The 23,564-nt window shown below is 43.8% G+C and overlaps 2 long non-coding RNA genes across 2 annotated transcripts; both read right to left on the reverse strand.

Moving 5' to 3' along the window:
- Window positions 1-2,719: 2,719 nt before the first annotated feature.
- LOC138224272 (uncharacterized) lies at window positions 2,720-5,573 on the reverse strand. The gene is made up of 2 exons (XR_011182690.1): window positions 4,218-5,573; window positions 2,720-3,834 (listed from the first exon to the last, which is right to left on the reverse strand). It is a non-coding gene; the product is annotated as an uncharacterized lncRNA (long non-coding RNA).
- An 8,764-nt stretch (window positions 5,574-14,337) lies between these two features.
- Window positions 14,338-16,268, reverse strand: LOC138224231 (uncharacterized). Its single transcript, XR_011182614.1, has 2 exons — window positions 15,835-16,268; window positions 14,338-15,451 (listed from the first exon to the last, which is right to left on the reverse strand). It is a non-coding gene; the product is annotated as an uncharacterized lncRNA (long non-coding RNA).
- Window positions 16,269-23,564: the final 7,296 nt, after the last annotated feature.

Consider the following 23,564-nt stretch of genomic DNA (forward strand, 5'->3'; position numbering starts at 1 on the left):
GGGACTTGCCAGATTTTCAGCTTTATTACTGGGTCCTTCGGCTCAGGGCTGTTGAGCAAAGTGCTCCCCTCTGCTGGAGAGCCACAGGGGCACTACAGAGCGGCCTCGTCTCCCCTGCTCCTGTGAGAAATACCGTACACAGCATGGTTTCAGGGGCATCGTGGATACAGCTGTCGTTTAGGAGGGTTCTGCTGGTCTGCAGAGACCTGCATGGGGTACTGACATACAGACGACGTGATGGATGGATGGATTGATTAAAACCCGCATTCATTTCTTTCTTTTTTTTTAATGATATAATATTAGCATGCCCAAAGGGGTTGGGCAGCCAGTTGACCTTGGACCCCTAGAGGATTTTATTCTCCTTACTGAGGAGCCTTTGGTTCCTTTCCTCCATTGTCTTCAGTTCTGTATTCACAAAATGTATATTTACTTGCACTGTTAAGCACCTTGGGGCAACCTTGTTGTGAAAGGCGCTATATGAAAATAAATTGAATTGAATGACAGAGTCACGGCTTTTCCAGTTTCCTCTCCTATTATCTTCTTTATCTGCACTCTAAAGCACAGCGAAACCTTGAACCTTTCAACTGGACCACTGCCGTTCTACATCACAATGACTTTAACTAGGACGGAGACTTGAATGGGATGAAAAAGGAAAAGGCATTATTTGCAGGAAGAAATTAAACTGTTACACCTGATCACTTGCTAAACAAAGTGATTCACTGGAGTGGAGGCGGTGAAAGCTTTGTGAATCAACTTACAAAAGGATACATGTAAGAAACGTAGCTCCCATATTTAACCCTTGAAAAATCTCTGAGTGTTATGTGCAGGTGAAAGTATTGTTCAATTATTCTAATAAAGCTCACTCAACTAAGACCCATGTTGGAAAAGTACCAGAGTATTCTCATCTAAGAGGAAATACTAACAAGTAGGATGTTAAAATGAAAAGCATTAAAAACTGAATGATCTTCAGTAGCGAAACGATTACTGAGCTCTGGGTCACGGTGCTCTTCAAAAAAAAATCAAATTTGAGCAGAGACGCCCATGGACAACAGGTGAGTGAATGAGTTGTTTATTTTGTTTCCTGTGAATTATGTAGAATTCACAACGTTTTCCATTTGTACAGGAAAACCATTGCGAGCAGATTCACTTCTTCTGCACTAGAATGAATGATTTCCATCTTCACTCTAGGGTACTGTGCTTTATAGCACTGTATTGTATTCTGCATATATGTCTGTTATGTATACATTTTCTTTCTCACTTTGTCTCTCTATCCATTTGTATCAGTTTTTTGGAGAGCACCATCACACCAGCATCACAACATTTATTCTACTGCCTTATTAAGCAAATGTCTCTGCTAAATTATTTTTATATACAAAACAAGACCACGCATTGAGCAGAGCAACTGAGCAAAAGCACACTATCGATCTATCCAACCCAGAAAAGCACACATCTCTGTGATACAGAGGCTAAGGCAACATGTGAGTAAAGGATTTTGAATCAGCAATTGCGCTGATGAGCCAGTCAGCAATTTTTCAGAAACAGCAAAAATGTCGTCAGCCTCCAGGAGCTGCAGAAGCTTGTGAGATATAAAGGAGTGAAACCAGGGCAGGAGAAACCGATTCCTTCTGCAGGAAGCTGAGGAAAAAGATGCACACCCTGCAGACTGAAAGGAAGACAGCACAAACTATCGGTCATGTCAGCCTAGAAGAAAGTGTAGTGCAGTGTGAGTTGCAACTAAGTTTTTGTTCAATATTTGTTTTGTCTGAAAGAGTCTATTTTGATTAGATGCATGCAACACTATTTCTTTCTCATTCTCTGTCTTTCTATGTCTTATTTGGATCACAAAGCTCATAACCCCGCCAGTTGCTTTGGCTCTGAAAGCATCCCTCAGCAGGGACAGCCCTGATCCCCAAACACAGGGCTGCCCTTCCCACTGCCCGTCTGCTCTCTGCCCAGTGGAAGTAGCGTTTCTGCCCCGCAGCTGTGTGAGAGAAGATGAGCTGAGAGCACTAACCCACCTCTGGAGAGGGAAGAGTCTCGGCCGGAGGGGAGCAGGAGCTGCCGGGCTGCCGCAGACAAGGCGCCGCTGAAATGACAGAGAAATCTTTTAGAATCAAACGTCACCTGGCTCAGTGTTTAAGCTGTAGTACACGATCACATTAGATTATTAAAACATGCAGACTGCCATTTCCATTCTGTACAAACAAAGGGTTTTCCATTGTAGAAAACACCACCGTATATCCAAAGCGGAGTGCACTGGGACTGCAGTCCAGAGAAACCCATCATGTTACAAGAACTGGAGGCCATTTCACACCAAAACTGTACAATAGGATTCTTTCTGCACACCCAGTACTGGGGGCTGTGTCGGAGGCTCCTCACCGGAAGAGACTTGCATTCCTGTTGGCTCCTCTCGTTCTGTGATGATTTTAGCCGTCGAATCGGGCAGGAGGCAGCCGCTCTTCGGGAGCTCTCGTCCCGTGCTATAACTCGGACCACGCGATGGCACAACCGCTTCCTCCGTACAAACAGAAACCCCAACAAGAAATCTGCGCACACTTGGACTCCTGCTGCAGCTGAGCAGTCACGCACACACCTCCTGTTGCTCCCAGAGAGAAACAGGCCCAGGGTCCCAGCGCTGCCACCCGCTGCGCCGCGTCTCTCACCTTTTCACCTCCACATGCAGATCATGACGCGACCGGAGACTCGCCGTTTCAACAACTTTTACAGCTCCGTTGACACGGCAACCACGTTTTATTGACAAAGTAAAATAAACACAGGAGAAAAGTTTGCAAACAAGACTGGAGCTAAAAGAAACACGAGGACAGTGGGTTTGCTTTATGTGCCGAGTCGATAAACCAGCGCTGCAGACACGTGAATAAAAGAAAACATACACACAAGGGAACACAGAAGAGAGAGATAGAAATACAAGAGACGATAAATACGCTGAAATTGTATTAATATAATTAATTCTTACGTTCAATCAAATCAGCGAAACACGGGGGCAGGGCAGCCCAGTGAACTAGAGACTACATTACCCATAAGCCCTGTGGGCGACAACATTTTGACGTCATCGACTCGCGTCTTTTGTATTTTTTATGAGATCAAAAACTACAAGAAAACATAACGCAGCAATCGTATTGTGAGGGATACATGCAATAATACATGTACAGTTAGTGGAAAAAAAGATTAAACAAGGTAAATGCAGATAGGGTCCGTCCATGCTTCAACGTTCTTACTTCTAGACACAGTACGTCTTTACATCTGTTTGAAACTGTTCAAACAGGGTCTCCTGGACACCATTCCGTTAATAATTATGTTGCGCAAGTATAATAATTTTTAAAAATACAAACGATATTTTCATCTTCCTTTCAAGGGGATTAAAATGTAACAAATGTATTCCTTTAAAAGTAAATTAGTCTCTTTCTTTATATAAGTTTGTAAAAAAAAGTCCTGAATTTTTAAAACATTTCTGAGGTACAGAATTTTCAGAGAACCCAAACACCGGAAATAAAAAGATGCCAAAGACCAGCTCTAATCGTGCCATATATTAAAAAAAAACTAAGAATTTTTTATTCCTTTTTTTCCTCCAAGATAAAAGATAGTCCATTCATTTATGCTTCTTTTTTTTTGGCAAAGCCGCATGTCTCCCGCCTCCTGCTGAAATCTCAGCGCCGATTGGACAAAAGCTGCTCACAGTCCGGATCCAGTGGAAGGCTGATCCAGTCTGGGTTTTCCTTAGCCGACAGTCCGGATCCAGTGGAAGGCTGATCCACACCGGGTTTTCCTTAGCCGGCAGTCCGGGTCCAGTGAAAGGCTTTTCCACTCCGGGTTTCCCTTAGCCGACAGGGAGAGAAGGAATCATGACATTGAATACGGGAACAGTGGAGCTGGCGAGATTCAGGGAGGGTTTTCCGGACACATTTGAGTTGATAGTGGAATACACGTTTTTCTTATTGCGCATCAGGAATTTCTGTTGTAAATGTGAATTAGGTTTCTTATTCTAATTCCACACTTCACAAGGATCCCTATCTCATGTCTCTCCAGCGCTGGCTGGGATTACCATTTCAGTGGGCCAGCACTAAGAAACAGGTCTGCACCACCCAGAAAGACAGATTAATTTTTTTCTGTTCAAGCAAGATTGTCAGCTTGTGCCACTGTGAAATCACTTAAAGGTTATTCCTCAGAGACCAGCTCTGCCCCTGTGTTGTTCTACTTACTGTAGTTTTGCAGGACTGAGGCTACAAAGACCTGGCTGTCCATCTTGAAAGGGGCATCACTGTTCCATTTCAGATGGGACACAAGCAGGCAGCCAAAGGGAGCAGAAAACACACTGAGGTGCTGGATCATTCAGGCACATTGTGTCATTGAGAGAAGCTGCTGTAGGAAACCGGAGAAACTGTGCAGAGCTGACCTGGAGACGTGGAGGACATGAGCCAGACAGATGTTCTACTTTAACACTGAAAAGCAAACCTTAATACTGTGCGTAAAAGGCAGAGCTGGGGTGATAAAGGAGAGTCAGAGCGGTGCAGAGAGAGGGCAGGGGAGGTCCAGTCAGTCAAGATGAAGACTAGACAGTGAGAGAGGGACTCTGCAATGGGAGAAAAACTAATGTAGCATTAGTATGAGACCAGTCCATGCGTCAACAGCACAGGCCAACAGAGGAAGGGAGGAAATCAACAGTTTAGGATTCTATATGTGTATTACAAATGAGAAAGTAATAAAGTCCGGCTGTGCCAGGAGATATTTCACACTGTAACGACCTAAGAAAAGCAGTTCATCAGCCTGACAAAGTTTTATTTATCTCATATTCCTTCTTCTTATATTTTTCCACTTTTTGCACAAAATCAAGTAATTATGATCTTTTCTTGATTTTCTTTTCCTGGAAACTAGTTAAGAGATCAGGAGCTCTTGGGATCCTAAGAGGCGACCACTGCATTTAAACGTGAAAGAGTTTTTAATACCATAAACCGATATTGCACTAACCGGAAGCCTTTCCAAATCCTACATGAAAACAGACAGCTTCCCACTTTACAACGCCAGCACGAGTCCGATACAGACGGCTGCATTGGACAGTTTCCCGCACATCAGATACACTCTGTGCAGAATATTAAATAAAGTTCACGATGTACGGAAATACACTGTGTACGTCTTTCCAGACCCTATTCCACTGTTCAGGCCCCAGATGTTCAGCCAGGTCCTTCTCCCAGATCAACTCAACCGCATGACATGCCGATACTCCAGAGTTCCTGTTAATTCAATATAGCTGACAGTCTACATGCGCATACGTTTTAAATACACCTGTGAGCTTGCAAGAACTGCACTGTGAGCTGCAAATCACTTTTTGTTTGATGGCATTTTTTTGTCAAATACACTCTGTGCTGAAAATTAAATTATAGACACTTATGATGAACGGAAAGAGACCCTTTTGTATTTCAATATAGTTTAAGGGCTACATGTTTATAAGTTTTAAAGATCGCTGTAAGTCTCTCCTCAATTCTGACACTATTAGGTGAAGAGTATTTTTACAAAGTAAAGTACAGCTCATACATGTTAGTCTTGAAAGAATCTAGGAGCGTTATTTGGGGACTAAACAATTATACGAATATTTGTGGATGTAATTAATTGTTAAGATCTCTGTTGCAAGATGACAATATCCACGCTGTTACAGTATATTGGAATTTATCATTTGTAAATGGGGTTGTTTTGAAAAAATGTGCATGCTGACCACCCGAAAAGAACTACCAGAACTAACACAAAAACACAACCACACTACTCTGATCTGTGAGCTTTTTGGACAAGCACACGTTCAAGAAGAAAAGCACAAACACAAACAGACAACTCTCAGACATTGGAGGATACTTTCAATGCATAAATTCTATATATCCTATATAATGTAATCTATAGGAGTCCATAAATCAAAACTATTTCTAGGAACAATGGAATCATTGAAATGAATGAAAACCAGCCTCCAGAATGGATCAGTCTGGAAAACATACTGTGAAAATGTCTACCGACAGATCCCAGACACAGAAGCATTAGACCAGAACAACATATATGTAAACCTGAAAATATTCCAATTGGCTATAAGAGACCACCCAACCCCTTAGACTCCCCAGTCACTGAGCAGGAGCCACTAGACAAACCCCAGGCCCTCAGACCACGAAAGGCCTGTGGCCAAGACACAGTCGACAACACTTGACTCAACTGAAGAACAACACTTTGAAACACAACCAGCTACACATACCTCTGACTGACAATCAGTTCATCTGGGGGTTTTCCTGACAGTGAAGTCACTGAAGGACCAGGCACACGGGGCTTTCCATGCCAGTAAAAGGAGGCTCTACAACATCAATCCCCCAATACAATTGGCTCTGAATATTAAAAGTGCAATCAAACCCTTTGCCCTATGCAGCAGGGAAGTGTGGGATCCCTTCACTGAGCAAGATGACACTAAATGGGACAAACAGCCTGTAGATACTCCACGCACAGAGTTCTGTAAAAACATCCTCCCAACTGGAATGCCACAGAATCCTAAACAGACAATACACGCAACACACACTAACTCTGTTAACCATAACATTATGCGATGGTACCATTCATTTTTAACAAATCGTACACAGTATGTCAGGCTCAACAAAACTCTTTCCACGTCACGATCTATGAGCACAGGTGCCCCTCAGGGCTGTGTGAGCTCTCCAGTGCTGTTCACACTTTATACAAAAGATTGTACAAGCAGTAGTCAAAGCATCTTCATTTTCACATTCTCAGACAATACAGCTGTCCTGAACAGCATCGCCAGTTAATGCATAGAGGTAGCAGCTGATCTGTATACATGTCAGAAATCCAAAGGTTTGTGCAATGGCATGACAACAATAGCCTAATTCTCAATGTTAAACAAACAAACGAAATAGTCTTTGATCCCAGAGCAGTTGGTGATCACACGCATGTAGTTATCCACAATGAATTTGTCACTCAGGTTGACGGATACGATCAGGTGCAATCAGGTGGGGATTCTGTTTTCCTGGGGGGGTTTAGTGGTGCACCTTGACTTGCAAATTCATTTTTATTTGATGACAATGTTTTGAGTTGTTTTAAAGAACTTACTGTTTTGATTAGATGTATCAGAGATTGTGACTCTGCTTTTAGCTTCCCATTCCTTCCAAACAAAGGGTCTTCTGTTGTAGAGAACAGCACAGCATATCCAAAGCGAAGCGCAAGGGGACTGCAGTCCAGAGAAACCTGTAAGTTTACAAAGAATGGAGGCAATTTCACACCTCTGGTTGTGCCAGAGGGTCCTCAGTGGAAGAGATACCGGGGTCCCCAGCACTGCTGTCACCTCTTCTGTACTCCTCCTATGCTAACAACTGTGTATCTACTGCTGACTCTGTGAAATGAATCAAGTCTGAAGATGATCCCACCAGAATAAAAAAAAATCTGTAGAGGAAGGAGGTCATTGCTATAGTCAGCACCCCAGAAATCCGGACCCACGAGAACATAAGCAGAGCATGCAAACTCCACACACTCACAGCACCCAAGGAAACCAGACCCACGAGAACATAAGCAGAGCATGCAAACTCCACACACAGCGCACACAAGGAACTCGGACGCACGAGAACATAAGCAGAGCATGCAAACTCCACACACACAGCACCCCCAGGAAACCGGACCCACGAGAACAGGGGCAGAGCATGCAAACTCCACGCAGACAGCACCCCAGGAATTAAATCCAGGGTCTCAGTGCTGGAACCCACTGCGCCGCCGTCTCTCACCTTTTCACCTCCACATGCAGGAGACAGGCAGGTCTCGACCGGAGACCGGAGACTCCTAACTCCTGCAGTAACACACCCAGCAGGACTCGCTCATGGTCCAGTGAGCCCAGCGGTTTGAGTCTGGTTTCCAGCGCTGATGTGTCCCTGATAGTCCTGTCCCACAGCCTGCGAGTCACCGTTTCTTCCTTTTCTTCTGCATAATGTCCACAAAATACTCCAGCTAGCGCTTTCTAGACTAACGTTTCTGCTTTGCTCGCTGATTAGATTAAAAAAGCCATCTGTTTATCTGCTGGAGGTCAGATCGCAACAACTTCTGCAGCACCGTTTCCCCGGCAACCACGTTTTATTTAACAAAGTAAAATAAACACAGGAGGAAAGTTTGCAAACATGCAGGCAGGATGAGCGCTGCAGACACAGGTTTGTGAAATACACAGAACAGAAAACAGAAAGAAAAATACACACTAGAGTACACATAACACAATCAGGGGGACACAATACTCCTGCTCTTTACACAAACAGGTCGGCGCAGCTGTCATGATGTCTCATTTACAAAGAGTCTGAAGATTTGCTCGTCTCTTCCCAGAGCAGCTTCACTCCGGAGAGCAAGAAACAGCTCCTGCCGAGTCCGTCTTGTAAGAGAGACATAGAAATCCGCGACACGATTAATACGCTGAAATTGTATAATTAATTCTGATGCTCAATCAAACCTGCGGAACGCGTGGGCAGCGCACGTGTTCTGTAGTGCGCTATAGAGCACTTGAGAGACTACATCTCCCACAAGCCCTGTGGGCGACTTCCTTTTGACGTCATCGATTCGCGTCTTTTTTCTTTTTAATTAGAACAACAATACATGCCATAAAAACAAGAATACATATAACATAGAGTATAGTCGGGGGTACATACGATAATACATGTACATGTTATGCAAAAAGATGAAACAAGTAATCTTGTTTAATAGTAAACAAAAGCAGATAAGGTCCGTACATGTTTCAAATTGTCTGTACAAACGCATTTACATCCGTTTTAAAGTGTTTAAACATGGGTCCCCTCCCACAGCATGTCGTTAGTTATTATATCGTGGAAGTATCATATTTTTTTAAATACAAACGACATTTTCATATTACTTTCAATGGATTTAAATGTTGCATGATTTTACTTCTTTAAAAGTAATGCCAATATTAGTTTCCTTCTTTACATTAGCTTTCAGAGTTGCTGTCACAAAAGTCACAGTTACCATCTGTTTTGATTTTCAATCTCTGCACAACGAGGATCTGTAAGGAGGCGCTTCAAGATTCGCCGCCATAGACTCGTGTATCTCTGTCGAAAGTGCAGTTCTTTTTGAACTCTTGTAGCAATAAAAATAGATACGATACAAAACAAGAGTATATATAGCAAATCAATAATGTCATCAGGGGTACATAGATAGTATAAAATATTTACACTTCTGAAAAAAAAAATCAATATCTGCACAACAAGTCTTCGACAGCGCTTTGAGACTCACCGCCATAGACTCGTGTATCTCTGTCGCCACCCAGTGGCCATTTCTCGGAAGTATCACCGCACGCCGTAATTCAGTACGGTCCCGGAATAGAAATTCTGATTGGACAAGAGCCGTATCCATCCCGCCTCCTGCCGAAACTCGGCGGTGATTGGTTAAGAGCCGAGTCACTCAAGGTGGGGGCGGTATTTCCGTTTAAGAACACGGAAGTCCGCGGTGATTGGCTAAGAGCGGTGTCACTCACCCAAACGAAAAGGAAGTCCCGCCTTTTCCCACCCAACGGCGTTGATTGGACACACCGTGCGTCACTCTTATGACGTCACTTAACCACGACGGATCCGGATCTGATGCGTGATTAGCGCGACAGCCGGTCCGTCGCTGAGATCGGTGTGGAGCCGCGGCCCAGGATGCTATGGTTCCGCTCTCTGCTCGTCAAGCACTGCGGACTCCCGGAAAACCGTATTGCAGGGCAGAGAGTTATTGAACTCCAGACGTCGCCGGAGAGTTACTTTACTGGCGAGTCGCCTCACGTTGTTGATTAATTCGACCTTATTGTGTTTTCTCTTCTTTAACATTTATATTGCAATAGTAAAAATGCTATTCAATGCACACAAGAGTACATTACAGATCTTACATTACAGACCGGGGTACATTATACAGGCAAATACAGACTAGGTAAGCACAGCTTTCATGTTGGGACATTTAGAAATAGTTTGGAGACGTGCCCTCATGTGTTTCAGATGTGACTTCTTTCCATTTGGAAGCGCCTTACTTCTACCAAGGAAAGAAAAGGCTTCGATAACGAGATCGTAATGAAGAAATAGTAACGATCATTTCATCGATTCTGACATTTATTGGTGAGAAATAGGTGTTATTTTACTGCTGTTATATTGGGCGAGATTTCAAACGGATAATCAAACGAGAACGGGTTTGCCCTGGAATCCATTCCACTGCCGAAACTGAAAGTCAGAGCAACAGAACGGACGTATTGTAAGGCGATTGTGGTGTTGCTCGACCACATCAATTAGGCGAGAAGTACACTCTGCTACTACGACATACGGTCTAATTATTAAATGCTCGATTATTTTTTATCTTTAGGCTATGTACACATATTATAACGAGCAAGTATAATGATTAAGTCAGTGATACATTATATGTTATATTCGGTTCAGCAGTATTGAGCAGTAAAATAACATCTATTTCTCACCAATAAATGTCCGAATTAGAAACCTTCTTTACACAATTGTGCCGATCAATTCAGTGTTTTAATAACAGGACAAAACAAAAACAAACGTGAGGTTTCTGGGCTGCTTTGAAAAAGACAATTATCATCTATATTACTTTTAAATCTCTGCACACTATGTATCTTTACCGGGTCGATTCAATGTACAATATTGTAATGACGCCTTAACCTTATTATTCATACAAAATGTGTTTGACAATCGTCATGTTTTATTCCACTCAGTTTCCCCAAAGAGGTGCTCCAAAATAGTTTGACAAGATATTGTGAGATTGCAAGAGGGATCTTAAGTATTTATTAGTACAAGTAGAACTAAATTGTTTTCCTTGTAGTCTAATAAAGGTTGTAAATCCTTCTATAGTTTCTGATGGGCTACTGTTAGTTTCTTAAAAGCATCAATACCTCTCTAGGAGTAGCTCTGGTTACGACGGATTGTTATCAGACTTATCACAAACATTATATCTATTCATAAAATCTTCTTGATTCTACATTTCATCATCCACACCAGTTAATTTGTTGACCCCACTTATACTATTTTAAACCCAGTTTTCAAAGCACGGGTTTATTTTTTCTCTGTATTCTAGATGATGATATCAATGGGAGGTATGTTTATCTATAAGAGACCACGTGAGGGGAACTTCTTCATGGACGCTGGCACGTTTTGGGGGGGTTTCCAGCATCCAAATGACATTCAAGTAAAAAGTCTATACCCGTTAGTTCCTGAATGAAGTTGACACTTTCCAACAGCCACCAGTTCACTTTTCTGATATGTAAAGAAAGACCAGATACAGAGGAAATGACTTGTAAATACATTTAATTGCTTTGTCCACCTCTGTGTGCTTTCTCAGAGAGACAGTTGTATCCTCAGCCAATTGGGAACACCTGTAATCTCTTTATCCCGTACTTGAACACCCTGAAACTATTTGTTATAGGAGCGTAGGCAGTGGGAAGAGGAGTGGGCTCGTGTCGAATTGCCTTACCCGTTCCCAATCTGCAGGAGGTCCCACGACGGAAGGTAGCTGCTCCAGTCGCTGGAGCTCAGTTCGCTGTCGAAGGAGGACGAGGGCTCTGGCTCGGGGGAATCACGGCTCCACAGCTCCTACCTGTTGCAGAGTGTTTCTGCCCTCCCGATGGCCTCTTTGTTTTAGAAGGATCCATCCCTCTTCGCTTGCTTACACCACAGGTTTCATCGACGATAGTGTGCATCCTGAAGCAGTGAGTAATCGGAAGTTACCGCTGTCACTTCTTCACAAACTCATAACTCGCCGTGTTCAATTTTGTGTTGAGTTACAGGAACCTCAGCATCAGATGAAATATTCTCCAGCGCCCTAGGGAGACTGGGGGACTTGCCAGATTTTCAGCTTTATTACTGGGTCCTTCGGCTCAGGGCTGTTGAGCAAAGTGCTCCCCTCTGCTGGAGAGCCACAGGGGCACTACAGAGCGGCCTCGTCTTCCCTGCTCCTGCCCGTGCCTGTGGACGGCCAGTGTGACCGCGCGCGAGACAAAGTAGTGCATTCGTGGTGTAAATACAGAACGTTCACTAGCTGACTGAGGAAAGTTACAGAGACGGAAGTATACGTTCTGAAATAATGTGAACCACTGTTACTACACACAGACAGACTACTCAAAAATCATGTGGCTTTTTAAGGTCATTTTGTCTGCCTAAAGTATGTTAGATTTGTCACAGCAAAGAGTTTGAATACTTACAGAATGCAGCAGCTAGAATTGTTACTCGGAGCAACAGGTATGAGCGCCCCCTGCTGGCCCCACTAACACCTCTTCCAGCAGCAACCTTAGTTTTTTTCCCAGGAGGTCTCCCATCCAGGTACTGACCAGGCTCACACCTGCTTAGCTTCAGTGGGTTGCCAGTTGTGAGTTGCAGGGTGATATGGCTACTGACGAATAGAAAACTGGATCACCCCAGGGCTGAATCTTCTCCCTCTCTTACACACGTTGTTCATGAACGATTACAAGAGCAAACACATAGACTGACTTCTCACAAAGTGTGTCGATGACACAGTCCCGGTCAGCTTACTAAAGGACCCAGAAAATCACCACGGGCCAGTCTGAACAGTTTCTCGGAATGGTCTGTTGACTTCTCTTTGATGTTTCACGTTACAAGAGCAAAACAATACTCACTGATTTGAGGATAATTGCGCCATCCCTCCAGCCTACTGAAATGAACCGTCAGACTGCAGAAGCTGTCAGTGACTACAGGTCCTTGGGACTGGTCAGAGAAACCTGAGATGAGACAAACGTTGTGAGACCATTTATAAGCTTGTGACCTCAAATTAAACAGAAGTCAGACATTTTCAAAGGGGGCAACACCGCGGCACAGTGCTTAGCATCGCTGCCTCATAGCACCGGGGCCCTGGAGTTGATTCCAGGGGTCCTGTCTGTGTGGAGTCTGCATGTTTGTTCACGCTGCAGGGGACACCTCACCCCCACAGGGCAAACAGACACAAACTCACACCACAGCCCATTTTCCCACAACACAATCAACCCGCCAGTATCAGTCTGTGTTCAGTGCTGGGGAGGTGCCTTGTCCTTGCAGAACAAAAACAAGGTGATCAGGACTGACGGCAAGACTCAGGTATTCAAGTACCCAGTAAATCCAGGGCTCAAATGGGGGAACTGTTTCACGAGCTACACAATATCCTCACACACGATGACAGAGCCTTGGAAAGCCGTGTGGAGAGTGAGGTGCTCGTACCCAGCCGGAGTTAAAAGACCACGCATTGAGCAGAGCAACTGAGCAAGAGCACACTATCGATCTATCCAACCCAGAAAAGCACACATCTCTGTGATACAGAGTGCAGTGTGAGTTGCAACTAAGTTTTTGTTCAATATTTGTTTTGTCTGAAAGAGTCTATTTTGATTAGATGCATGCAACACTATTTCTTTCTCATTCTCTGTCTTTCTATGTCTTATTTGGATCACAAAGTTCATAACCCCGCCAGTTGCTTTGGCTCTGAAAGCATCCCTCAGCAGGGACAGCCCTGATCCCCAAACACAGGGCTGCCCTTCCCACTGCCCGTCTGCTCTCTGCCCAGTGGAAGTAGCGTTTCTGCCCCGCAGCTGTGTGAGAGAAGATGAGCTGAGAGCACTAACCCACCTCTGGAGAGGGAAGAGTCTCGGCCGGAGGGGAGCAGGAGCTGCCGGGCTGCCGCAGACAAGGCGCCGCTGAAATGACAGAGAAATCTTTTAGAATCAAACGTCACCTGGCTCTGTGTTTAAGCTGTAGTACATGATCACATTAGATTATTAAAACATGCAGACTGCCATTTCCATTCTGTACAAACAAAGGGTTTTCCATTGTAGAAAACACCACCGCATATCCAAAGCGGAGTGCACTGGGACTGCAGTCCAGAGAAACCCATCATGTTACAAGAACTGGAGGCCATTTCACACCAAAACTGTAGAACAGGATTCTTTCTGCACACCCAGTACTGGGGGCTGTGTCGGAGGCTCCTCACCGGAAGAGACTTGCATTCCTGTTGGCTCCTCTCGTTCTGTGATGATTTTAGCCGTCGAATCGGGCAGGAGGCAGGCGCTCTTCGGGAGCTCTCGTCCCGTGCTATAACTCGGACCACGCGATGGCACAACCGCTTCCTCCGTACAAACAGAAACTTCAAACAACAAACCCCAACAAGAAATCTGTGCACACTTGGACTCCTGCTGCAGCTGAGCAGTCACGCACACACCTCCTGTTGCTCCCAGAGAGAAACAGGCCCAGGGTCCCAGCGCTGCCACCCGCTGCGCCGCGTCTCTCACCTTTTCACCTCCACATGCAGATCATGACGCGACCGGAGACTCGCCGTTTCAACAACTTTTACAGCTCCGTTGACACGGCAACCACGTTTTATTGACAAAGTAAAATAAACACAGGAGAAAAGTTTGCAAACAAGACTGGAGCTAAAAGAAACACGAGGACAGTGGGTTTGCTTTATGTGCCGAGTCGATAAACCAGCGCTGCAGACACGTGAATAAAAGAAAACATACACACAAGGGAACACAGAAGAGAGAGATAGAAATACAAGAGACGATAAATACGCTGAAATTGTATTAATATAATTAATTCTTACGTTCAATCAAATCAGCGAAACACGGGGGCAGGGCAGCCCAGTGAACTAGAGACTACATTACCCATAAGCCCTGTGGGCGACAACATTTTAACGTCATCGACTCGCGTCCTTTGTATTTTTTATGAGATCAAAAACTACAAGAAAACATAACGCAGCAATCGTATTGTGAGGGATACATGCAATAATACATGTACAGTTAGTGGAAAAAAAGATTAAACAAGATAAATGCAGAAGGGTCCATCCATGCTTCAACGTTCTTACTTCTAGACACAGTACGTCTTTACATCTGTTTTAAACTGTTCAAACAGGGTCTCCTGGACACCATTCCGTTAATAATTATGTTGCGCAAGTATAATAATTTTTAAAAATACAAACGATATTTTCATCTTCCTTTCAAGGGGATTAAAATGTAACAAATGTATTCCTTTAAAAGTAAATTAGTCTCTTTCTTTATATAAGTTTGTAAAAAAAAGTCCTGAATTTTTAAAACATTTCTGAGGTACAGAATTTTCAGAGAACCCAAACACCGGAAATAAAAAGATGCCAAAGACCAGCTCTAATCGTGCCATATATTAAAAAAAAACTAAGAATTTTTTATTCCTTTTTTTCCTCCAAGATAAAAGATAGTCCATTCATTTATGCTTCTTTTTTTTTGGCAAAGCCGCATGTCTCCCGCCTCCTGCTGAAATCTCAGCGCCGATTGGACAAAACCTGCTCACAGTCCGGATCCAGTGGAAGGCTGATCCAGTCTGGGTTTTCCTTAGCCGACAGTCCGGATCCAGTGGAAGGCTGATCCACACCGGGTTTTCCTTAGCCGGCAGTCCGGGTCCAGTGAAAGGCTTTTCCACTCCGGGTTTCCCTTAGCCGACAGGGAGAGAAGGAATCATGACATTGAATACGGGAACAGTGGAGCTGGCGAGATTCAGGGAGGGTTTTCCGGACACATTTGAGTTGATAGTGGAATACACGTTTTTCTTATTGCGCATCAGGAATTTCTGTTGTAAATGTGAATTAGGTTTCTTATTCTAATTCCACACTTCACAAGGATCCCTATCTCATGTCTCTCCAGCGCTGGCTGGGATTACCATTTCAGTGGGCCAGCACTAAGAAACAGGTCTGCACCACCCAGAAAGACAGATTAATTTTTTTCTGTTCAAGCAAGATTGTCAGCTTGTGCCACTGTGAAATCACTTAAAGGTTATTCCTCAGAGACCAGCTCTGCCCCTGTGTTGTTCTACTTACTGTAGTTTTGCAGGACTGAGGCTACAAAGACCTGGCTGTCCATCTTGAAAGGGGCATCACTGTTCCATTTCAGATGGGACACAAGCAGGCAGCCAAAGGGAGCAGAAAACACACTGAGGTGCTGGATCATTCAGGCACATTGTGTCATTGAGAGAAGCTGCTGTAGGAAACCGGAGAAACTGTGCAGAGCTGACCTGGAGACGTGGAGGACATGAGCCAGACAGATGTTCTACTTTAACACTGAAAAGCAAACCTTAATACTGTGCGTAAAAGGCAGAGCTGGGGTGATAAAGGAGAGTCAGAGCGGTGCAGAGAGAGGGCAGGGGAGGTCCAGTCAGTCAAGATGAAGACTAGACAGTGAGAGAGGGACTCTGCAATGGGAGAAAAACTAATGTAGCATTAGTATGAGACCAGTCCATGCGTCAACAACACAGGCCAACAGAGGAAGGGAGGAAATCAACAGTTTAGGATTCTATATGTGTATTACAAATGAGAAAGTAATAAAGTCCGGCTGTGCCAGGAGATATTTCACACTGTAACGACCTAAGAAAAGCAGTTCATCAGCCTGACAAAGTTTTATTTATCTCATATTCCTTCTTCTTATATTTTTCCACTTTTTGCACAAAATCAAGTAATTATGATCTTTTCTTGATTTTCTTTTCCTGGAAACTAGTTAAGAGATCAGGAGCTCTTGGGATCCTAAGAGGCGACCACTGCATTTAAACGTGAAAGAGTTTTTAATACCATAAACCGATATTGCACAAACCGGAAGCCTTTCCAAATCCTACATGAAAACAGACAGCTTCCCACTTTACAACGCCAGCACGAGTCCGATACAGACGGCTGCATTGGACAGTTTCCCGCACATCAGATACACTCTGTGCAGAATATTAAATAAAGTTCACGATGTACGGAAATACACTGTGTACGTCTTTCCAGACCCTATTCCACTGTTCAGGCCCCAGATGTTCAGCCAGGTCCTTCTCCCAGATCAACTCAACCGCATGACATGCCGATACTCCAGAGTTCCTGTTAATTCAATATAGCTGACAGTCTACATGCGCATACGTTTTAAATACACCTGTGAGCTTGCAAGAACTGCACTGTGAGCTGCAAATCACTTTTTGTTTGATGGCATTTTTTGTCAAATACACTCTGTGCTGAAAATTAAATTATAGACACTTATGATGAACGGAAAGAGACCCTTTTGTATTTCAATATAGTTTAAGGGCTACATGTTTATAAGTTTTAAAGATCGCTGTAAGTCTCTCCTCAATTCTGACACTATTAGGTGAAGAGTATTTTTACAAAGTAAAGTACAGCTCATACATGTTAGTCTTGAAAGAATCTAGGAGCGTTATTTGGGGACTAAACAATTATACGAATATTTGTGGATGTAATTAATTGTTAAGATCTCTGTTGCAAGATGACAATATCCACGCTGTTACAGTATATTGGAATTTATCATTTGTAAATTGGGTTGTTTTGAAAAAATGTGGATGCTGCCCACCCGAAAAGAACTACCAGAACTAACACAAAAACACAACCACACTACTCTGATCTGTGAGCTTTTTGGACAAGCACACGTTCAAGAAGAAAAGCACAAACACAAACAGACAACTCTCAGACATTGGAGGATACTTTCAATGCATAAATTCTATATATCCTATATAATGTAATCTATAGGAGTCCATAAATCAAAACTATTTCTAGGAACAATGGAATCATTGAAATGAATGAAAACCAGCCTCCAGAATGGATCAGTCTGGAAAACATACTGTGAAAATGTCTACCGACAGATCCCAGACACAGAAGCATTAGACCAGAACAACATATATGTAAACCTGAAAATATTCCAATTGGCTATAAGAGACCACCCAACCCCTTAGACTCCCCAGTCACTGAGCAGGAGCCACTAGACAAACCCCAGGCCCTCAGACCACGAAAGGCCTGTGGCCAAGACACAGTCGACAACACTTGACTCAACTGAAGAACAACACTTTGAAACACAACCAGCTACACATACCTCTGACTGACAATCAGTTCATCTGGGGGTTTTCCTGACAGTGAAGTCACTGAAGGACCAGGCACACGGGGCTTTCCATGCCAGTAAAAGGAGGCTCTACAACATCAATCCCCCAATACAATTGGCTCTGAATATTAAAAGTGCAATCAAACCCTTTGCCCTATGCAGCAGGGAAGTGTGGGATCCCTTCACTGAGCAAGATGACACTAAATGGGACAAACAGCCTGTAGATACTCCACGCACAGAGTTCTGTAAAAACATCCTCCCAACTGGAATGCCACAGAATCCTAAACAGACAATACACGCAACACACACTAACTCTGTTAACCATAACATTATGCGATGGTACCATTCATTTTTAACAAATCGTACACAGTATGTCAGGCTCAACAAAACTCTTTCCACGTCACGATCTATGAGCACAGGTGCCCCTCAGGGCTGTGTGAGCTCTCCAGTGCTGTTCACACTTTATACAAAAGATTGTACAAGCAGTAGTCAAAGCATCTTCATTTTCACATTCTCAGACAATACAGCTGTCCTGAACAGCATCGCCAGTTAATGCATAGAGGTAGCAGCTGATCTGTATACATGTCAGAAATCCAAAGGTTTGTGCAATGGCATGACAACAATAGCCTAATTCTCAATGTTAAACAAACAAACGAAATAGTCTTTGATCCCAGAGCAGTTGGTGATCACACGCATGTAGTTATCCACAATGAATTTGTCACTCAGGTTGACGGATACGATCAGGTGCGATCAGGTGGGGATTCTGTTTTCCTGGGGGGGTTTAGTGGTGCACCTTGACTTGCAAATTCATTTTTATTTGATGACAATGTTTTGAGTTGTTTTAAAGAACTTACTGTTTTGATTAGATGTATCAGAGATTGTGACTCTGCTTTTAGCTTCCCATTCCTTCCAAACAAAGGGTCTTCTGTTGTAGAGAACAGCACAGCATATCCAAAGCGAAGCGCAAGGGGACTGCAGTCCAGAGAAACCTGTAAGTTTACAAAGAATGGAGGCAATTTTACACCTCTGGTTGTACCAGAGGGTCCTCAGTGGAAGAGATACCGGGGTCCCCAGCACTGCTGTCACCTCTTCTGTACTCCTCCTATGCTAACAACTGTGTATCTACTGCTGACTCTGTGAAATGAATCAAGTCTGAAGATGATCCCACCAGAATAAAAAAAAATCTGTAGAGGAAGGAGGTCATTGCTATAGTCAGCACCCCAGAAATCCGGACCCACGAGAACATAAGCAGAGCATGCAAACTCCACACACTCACAGCACCCAAGGAAACCAGACCCACGAGAACATAAGCAGAGCATGCAAACTCCACACACAGCGCACACAAGGAACTCGGACGCACGAGAACATAAGCAGAGCATGCAAACTCCACACACACAGCACCCCCAGGAAACCGGACCCACGAGAACAGGGGCAGAGCATGCAAACTCCACGCAGACAGCACCCCAGGAATTAAATCCAGGGTCTCACTGCTGGAACCCACTGCGCCGCCGTCTCTCACCTCCACATGCAGGAGACATGCAGGTCTCGACCGGAGACCGGAGACTGGAGACTCCTCACTCCTGCAGTAACACACCCAGCAGGACTCGCTCATGGTCCAGTGAGCCCAGCGGTTTGAGTCTGGTTTCCAGCGCTGATGTGTCCCTGATAGTCCTGTCCCACAGCCTGCGAGTCACCGTTTCTTCCTTTTCTTCCGCATAATGTCCACAAAATACTCCAGCTGGCGCTTTCTAGACTAACGTTTCTGCTTTGCTCGCTGATTAGATTAAAAAAGCCGTCTGTTTATCTGCTGGAGGTCAGATCGCAACAACTTCTGCAGCACCGTTTCCCCGGCAACCACGTTTTATTTAACAAAGTAAAATAAACACAGGAGGAAAGTTTGCAAACATGCAGGCAGGATGAGCGCTGCAGACACAGGCTTGTGAAATACACAGAACAGAAAACAGAAAGAAAAATACACACTAGAGTACACATAACACAATCAGGGGGACACAATACTCCTGCCCTTTACACAAACAGGTCGGCGCAGCTGTCATGATGTCTCATTTACAAAGAGTCTGAAGATTTGCTCGTCTCTTCCCAGAGAAGCTTCACTCCGGAGAGCAAGAAACAGCTCCTGCCGAGTCCGTCTTGCAAGAGAGACATAGAAATCCGCGACACGATTAAACGCTGAAATTGTAGAATTAATTCTGATGCTCAATCAAATCTGCGGAATGCGTGGGCAGCGCACGTGTTCTGTAGTGCGCTATAGAGCACTTGAGAGACTACATCTCCCACAAGCCCTGTGGGCGACTTCCTTTTGACGTCATCGATTCGCGTCTTTTTTCTTTTTAATTAGAACAACAATACATGCCATAAAAACAAGAATACATATAACATAGAGTATAGTCGGGGGTACATACGATAATACATGTACATGTTATGCAAAAAGATGAAACAAGTAATCTTGTTTAATAGTAAACAAAAGCAGATAAGGTCCGTACATGTTTCAAATTGTCTGTACGAACGCATTTACATCCGTTTTAAAGTGTTTAAACATGGGTCTCCTCCCACAGCATTTCGTTAGTTATTATATCGTGGAAGTATCATATTTTTTTAAATACAAACGACATTTTCATATTACTTTCAATGGATTTAAATGTTGCATGATGTTACTTCTTTAAAAGTAATGTCAATATTAGTTTCCTTCTTTACATTAGCTTTCAGAGTTGCTGTCACAAAAGTCACAGTTACCATCTGTTTTGATTTTCAATCTCTACACAACGAGGATCTGTAAGGAGGCGCTTCAAGATTCGCCGCCATAGACTCGTGTATCTCTGTCGAAAGTGCAGTTCTTTTTGAACTCTTGTAGCAATAAAAATAGATACGATACAAAACAAGAGTATATATAGCAAATCAATAATGTCATCAGGGGTACATAGTATAAAATATTTACACTTCTGAAAAAAAAATTCAATATCTGCACAAGAAGTCTTCGACAGCGCTTTGAGACTCACCGCCATAGACTCGTGTATCTCTGTCGCCACCCAGTGGCCATTTCTCGGAAGTGTCACCGCCCGCCGTAATTCAGTGCAGTCCCGGAATAGAAATTCTGATTGGACGAGAGCCGTATCCATCCCGCCTCCTGCCGAAACTCGGCGCTGATTGGTTATGAGCCGAGTCACTCAAGGTGGGGGCGGTATTTCCGTGTAAGAACACGGAAGTCCTCGGTGATTGGCTAGGAGCGGTGACACTCACCCAAACTAAAAGGAAGTCCCGCCTTTTCCAGCCAATGGTGGTGATTGGACAGGCCGTGCGTCACTCTTATGCCGTCACTTAACCACGACGGATCCGGATCTGATGCGTGATTAGCGCGACAGCCGGTCCGTCGCTGAGATCGGTGTGGAGCCGCGGCCCAGGATGCTATGGTTCCGCTCTCTGCTCGTCAAGCACTGCGGACTCCCGGAAAACCGTATTGCAGGGCCGAGAGTTATTGAACTCCAGACGTCGCCGGAGAGTTACTTTACTGGCGAGTCGCCTCGCGTTGTTGATTAATTCGACCTTATTGTGTTTTCTCTTCTTTAACATTTATATTGCAATAGTAAAAATGCTATTCAATGCACACAAGAGTACATTACAGATCACCGGGGTACATTATACAGGCAAATACAGACTAGGTAAGCACAGCTTTCATGTTGGGACATTTAGAAATAGTTTGGAGACGTGCCCTCATGTGTTTCAGATGGGACTTCTTTCCATTTGGAAGCGCCTTACTTCTACCAAGAAAAGAAAAGGCTTCGATAACGAGATCGTAATGAAGAAATAGTAACGATCATTTCAGTGCATTCTGACAGTTATTGGTGCGAAATAGATGTTATTTTACTGCTGTTATATTGGGCGAGATTTCACACGGATAATCAAACGAGAACGGGTTTGCCCTGGAATCCATTCCACTGCCGAATCTGAAAGTCAGAGCAACAGAACGGACGTATTGTAAGGCGACTGTGGTGTTGCTCGACCACATCAATTAGGCGAGAAGTACACTCTGCTACTACGACATACGGTCTAATGATTCCATTTCGATTATTTCTTATCTTTAGGCTATTTACACATATAATAACGAGCAAGTATAATGATTAAGCCAGTGATAAATTATATGTAATATTCGGTTCAGCAGTATTGAGCAGTAAAATAACATCTATTTCTCACCAATAAATGTCCGAATAAGAAACCTCCTTTACACAATTGTGCCGATCAATTCAGTGTTTTAATAACAGGACAAAACAAAAACAAACGTAAGGTTTCTGGGCTGCTTTGAAAAAGACAATTATCATCTATATTACTTTTAAATCTCTGCACACTATGTATCTTTACCGGGTCGATTCAATGTACAATTTTGTAATGACGCCTTAACCTTATTATTCATACAAAATGTGTTTGACAATAGTCATGTTTTATTCCACTCAGTTTCCCCAAAGAGGTGCTCCAAAATAGTTTGACAAGATATTGTGAGATTGCAAGAGGGATCTTAAGTATTTATTAGTACAAGTAGAACTAAATTGTTTTCCTTGTAGTCTAATAAAGGTTGTAAATTCTTCCATAGTTTCTGAGGGGCTACTGTTAGTTTCTTAAAAGCATCAATACCTCTCTAGGAGTAGCTCTGGTTACGACGGATTGTTATCAGACTTATCACAAACATTATATCAATTCAAAAAATCTTCTTGATTCTACATTTCATCATCCACACCAGTTAATTTGTTGACTCCGCTTATACTATTTTAAACCCACTTTTCAAAGCACGGGTTTATTTTTTCTCTGTATTCTAGATGATGATATCAATGGGAGGTATGTTTATCTATAAGAGACCACGTGAGGGGAACTTCTTCATGGACGCTGGCACGTTTTGGGGGGGTTTCCAGCATCCAAATGACATTCAAGTAAAAAGTCTATACCCGCTAGTTCCTGAATGAAGTTGACACTTTCCAACAGCCACCAGTTCACTTTTCTGATATGTAAAGAAAGACCAGATACAGAGGAAATGACTTGTAAACGCATTTAATTGCTTTGTCCACCTCTCTGTGCTTTCTCAGAGAGACAGTTGTATCCTCAGCCAATTGGGAACACCTGTAATCTCTTTATCCTGTACTTGAACACCCTGAAACTATTTGTTATAGGAGCGTAGGCAGTGGGAAGAGGAGTGGGCTCGTGTCGAATTGCCTTACCCGTTCCCAATCTGCAGGAGGTCCCACGACGGAAGGTAGCTGCTCCAGTCGGTGGAGCTCAGTTCGCTGTCGAAAGAGGACGAGGGCTCTGGCTCGGGGGAATCACGGCTCCACAGCTCCTACCTGTTGCAGAGTGTTTCTGCCCTCCCGATGGCCTCTTTGTTTTAGAAGGATCCATCCCTCTTCGCTTGCTTACACCACAGGTTTCATCGACGATAGTGTGCATCCTGAAGCAGTGAGTTATCGGAAGTTACCGCTGTCACTTCTTCACAAACTCATAACTCGCCGTGTTCAATTTTGTGTTGAGTTATAGGAACCTCAGCATCAGATGAAATATTCTCCAGCGCCCCAGGGGGACTTGCCAGATTTTCAGCTTTATTACTGGGTCCTTCGGCTCAGGGCTGTTGAGCAAAGTGCTCCCCTCTGCTGGAGAGCCACAGGGGCACTACAGAGCGGCCTCGTCTTCCCTGCTCCTGCCC

The sequence above is a fragment of the Lepisosteus oculatus genome, chromosome 19 (genome assembly GCF_040954835.1).
Source record: "Lepisosteus oculatus isolate fLepOcu1 chromosome 19, fLepOcu1.hap2, whole genome shotgun sequence".
NCBI classification, from domain to species: domain Eukaryota; kingdom Metazoa; phylum Chordata; class Actinopteri; order Semionotiformes; family Lepisosteidae; genus Lepisosteus; species Lepisosteus oculatus.